The sequence below is a fragment of the Magnolia sinica genome, chromosome 8, assembly GCF_029962835.1.
Source record: "Magnolia sinica isolate HGM2019 chromosome 8, MsV1, whole genome shotgun sequence".
NCBI lineage: Eukaryota > Viridiplantae > Streptophyta > Magnoliopsida > Magnoliales > Magnoliaceae > Magnolia > Magnolia sinica.
In genome coordinates this window covers 26,981,519-26,985,847 of record NC_080580.1, presented here as the reverse complement: position 1 = coordinate 26,985,847, position 4,329 = coordinate 26,981,519, and the positions used below count along the sequence as shown (strand labels likewise).

At 37.5% G+C, this 4,329-nt stretch overlaps 1 long non-coding RNA gene across 1 annotated transcript; it reads right to left on the bottom strand.

Moving 5' to 3' along the window:
• Positions 1–1,845: 1,845 nt before the first annotated feature.
• LOC131253923 (uncharacterized) lies at positions 1,846–4,107 on the bottom strand. Its single transcript, XR_009175354.1, has 3 exons — positions 3,891–4,107; positions 3,216–3,275; positions 1,846–2,089 (listed from the first exon to the last, which is right to left on the bottom strand). It is a non-coding gene; the product is annotated as an uncharacterized LOC131253923 (long non-coding RNA).
• Between the last annotated feature and the right edge of the window lie 222 nt (positions 4,108–4,329).

Genomic DNA, 4,329 nt, shown 5'->3' with positions numbered 1-4,329 from the left:
TTAGATGCCATATAAACATCACAATGGACCCCAAAAAGGTTTTGATGTTGCGTTTCCTATGGCTTGACCCACTTCAAATTTGACCTACCTCCTTTTTAGGCTAAGGTTTTAGTTGGAAAAACCAATGATGGAGTGGACGTTTCATGAACATCACAATGGATCCCACAAACCTTAGAGTTAGGGCTCAAATTCATGTCCTCTATTTGCAGCCAAACATGTTAGGGTGGCATACCAATCAACCCTTGCCCATCTAGTGGGCCCTATCATGTTGGCTTATATTTCAAGAGATAATACGGTATAATAGTAGAACCTGAAAAATAGGAATAGGGCGTAGTCATCTCTACAAAAATATGGCTGGATAAAAATTAATGAGATTCAAGCATCTAGTGGCACCTATTTTATGGATGGCTTGTGTCTCAAAGATTACGCGTACTAGTAAAATCTAATCATCGCTTTTAATTTATTTTCTACATCGAATATGACCTTAATTGTTTTTATTTACTACCATCTATTTAACGAGAAACAATCAAATCAGACAAATAAAATCATTTTATAAGTGCTCATTTAAGAAGTTTCCATCCAAATTGCTAGAAACTAGATGGAAAATTCTAATTGATATCTCATCATTCAACTCGTGTTGTGGAGAGATGGCTTTACCACATTCCGGTTGCAAGGCTTTACTATATCATATATTTAATAAATATTGTATTAGATTTTTTTACTTTCTCGAGCCAAATGTTAGATGGTTAGGGGTCGTTTGCTAGCTTGGATTTGGATTTTTTACTTAATAATTTAAATCCACAATTTGAATTTTTGAGATATTTATTCCATTAGCTATGTTTGATAATCTAGATCTTCAATATATGGAATCTGAAATTTTGTTCGACGACTTACATTGGGTCCATTAGAAATATGATTGCTATAAAGGATTGAAAATCCTCAAATTTTATAACCTGCTGTTTAAAGCGGAATTGAAAAGTGGTCTTATGTGGATCCCAAATCCTATGCTAAATTCTGAGAAGTAAAAACAATATTTTGGCTTGGATTTGGATCCCGACCTGTGTCTATTTTGAGGGAGTTCCCATCCACACTAGGACAAGAAGATGGGCAAGTTATCATGTTGCGTATGTTTTTGGGGATGTCTTTATTGTATTTTTGTTTTTCCATCTATATTATATCATCTCCTTTTAGAGGTCTATTGCATCATAACCTAATGTATTCTTGCTACCATGTGATGATAAGAAGTGATTTGCAAGACATGGAGGGGGTGGAGGAGAGACTGTAAAATGTGATTTATTTAGTACTCTAGTAAAGCGTGACACATTGGGATATTAATTGTTGAATTTAGGTTTTTAAAAAAAATAAATAAAAACCAAATTTTATTTAAATAATTTGCTTGGTTATTGATGGGAATACCCAAAACAAATCTTATAATAAAGGTCTTCTTTAAAAGGTTGGGGTATTTCAACCCTGCGAGTTTAAAGATAAAGATTCAAATGATATTGACGCTCTAAAAAATAACAAAGGGACACTCGTGCCCTCTTACAGAAGGGAGTCTTACGCCCTCAAGGAGCAAAGGACCTTGCACCCTTTGAGTGAGGAGGAGCTCAATGGTATCCTATCTTTACAAGAAGATGGGTTCACGCTACTTGTACCCTCGATCAAGGGAGGGACAAAGAAGAAGCGTGCATCCCTGCAAATATAAGCTCATGCCTGTAATGCCCCGGTTTTCAAGACCCGAGTATATGACCCGTGTCCTAGAAACCCGAGTGTTAACTTTAAAGGATGGTCAGATATAAAATTTTTCTTTTATCAAAGTAAGCAAATGAGCGTAGTGTGGACAAATCGACATAAAGAAAAATTTCATTATCATTCAAATATGCCCATAATGACTTATACAAACTAATGTCTTCAAAATTAACAAATACAAGAATTACATGATCTAATACATAAGAAATAATATAAAGCATATAAATATAAGCCGCAAGATCACACAGCTCCTCCAAGCATACAGTCAAGCATTCTTGGTGATCGTACCCTGCTCCTTATCAAGTCTAAACATGCATATCACTTAAGCCACCTGTACTACCTATATGGTTTTATATTTGATGGATGAGTGGCCAACTCAGTGTAAATTCTCCTCAAGATTACACACCGCTGTATTAGGTAAGAAATAGTATAAAACATCCAAACAACCAAAACAGAGTAGATGCAGTCTTATTAGGTGCATAGATGCATGAATCCAATCATCGACCCGGGTAAACCATCCGGACGGTCGGTGTCCTAGGAAAAACATCCAGACAGGCAATGGGGTCATCACCTAAGGATGTGACTGGTCATCAGCGCAACACGCAGCGTAATCGTATGGGCATGAAGAACCAAGTCATCATCATAAATCGATCGACTGGTCATTAGCGCAACACGCGGCGTAATCGTATGAGCATAATGATCTAAGCCGTCGTAGTATGCTATGCGTGTATGATTTGTCAGCCCGTTATTAGTCCAATTGCAATCAGTCATTTTTGAATAAGCTCACGGTCACTATGGAGAGCGCAGGGCCCAGCGTAGGCTGACAGCTCAGGCATAGTGTCCCATTACCACCATCCCCTGCCCATGAGGCTACCATCTTAGGATGTTTAATGGAAACCTATCGACTAGTGGCCAATCATATTACAGTATATGGGGTTTACCATCGCATGGTTGCACGGTATAAAACATTGAACCCATGTAGGGAAAATACCAGAACAAAGCCACATAGGGCGATATCAAACAAGCCACATAGGGCAATTTTTTAAATAGGCCTCATAGGGCAAGTATCAAAACCATGCGATAAAAGACCATCATTGAAAACCATTGGATACAACAACCCTAGATGGTAGGCCCACATTAATGATCCATTTAGACCACCACTCAATAACCACTAAGTCGAAGGTCCATTTTAATCACAACCAGTCGGGTTACATCCTAAGTATGGGTGTACATTTATAGGTGGAGGTTTCCTACTAATGTACCGGTTTAAAGTCCATAAGCAATACACAAATAATCCACAAGCATGAACAAATATACAGGATGAACATTAAGCAGACAATATAACAATTTAATTTCCACCAGCTAACACATGTGATTATAAGAGAGAGATATCAATTATAATTTTTAATAAAAACTATAACTTAAGCTAACGAGAAGATGGAAAGCTCAAGGGGAAGAATCATCACCTTTTACTTGAATTGTTAACTGACGTTGCTAGGAAGCGCGTGCACCCTCAGAGTTGAGTCCTACCATGGATTATGAATTCGTACATGAGATCAATGTTCTACCAAGTGTCTTGGTCAAGATTTATACAACCTATGGTTTGGATTACTTTTAGGGTTTTAGTATACGATTAGGATTTTTCATCCTAGGGTTTAGTTATAGGATTTAGATCTTTAAGGTTGAACCCTGGTGGTGTGTATTTAATCACAATGTTAATTTATATAATTATAAAGTATTTATTAACATGAGTGTTATAATTAATACTAGCTAATGTACCAATAATAATTGTTATGATGAACCAATTAGTACATTCCAATACAATATTCAAGAATGATAAACAAAATATTATAATTTAATAATTGAAATTTGTTTATAATAACAAGTCATAGATGACCTACTAATGTCTAATCATGCATAATATTAATGATCCCAATAATAAGAGTGGTAACTATTTGGGTGATTTGGGGGACTCCAAAACCCTTAACCAATCCCAATTTTAATTTGATTTGAACCACCATAGTCAATCTCTTATATGGAGGATCCCGCACATGGGAAATTTAAGATTCCTCATGTCCTTATAATAGAAATAATTCCCAATTAAACTCAAATTAGCATCACAATATGTTGGGTCAACTTACCTATCCAAGCGAGTCACTCAACTTGGATCTATCTTGCAAAGGGCAACTCGGATGAAATAACGGGGTCCAAGCGTGGAGTCGAATTTCACTACCAAGCTGATATAACTGGATTCGGCTAAGTTCACCAGAACTCGACAACTCGAGGGAAATCCACCGAGTCGACTCAGCTAGAAAAGGCCCATAGCCACTCCCTGCTTCTCTTTTCTTTCTCCCTTTCTTTTCCATTCACTCTCTCCCTCTGGTTTATCTCTCTCTACCCTAGGGTTCCAGTCAGACCTGGACCGAGTTCCAACTCAGTCGGCGACTCGACTGAGTTAGCAACTCAACGGTGAAAACAGGGTGCGGTAGTACCACCCCAACTCTCTCTCATTTCTGCCTGTCCTCTATCACTCTCTCCTTCTCTCCGTTTCTTCCTGTTTGTTCAGGCCAATAACATCTC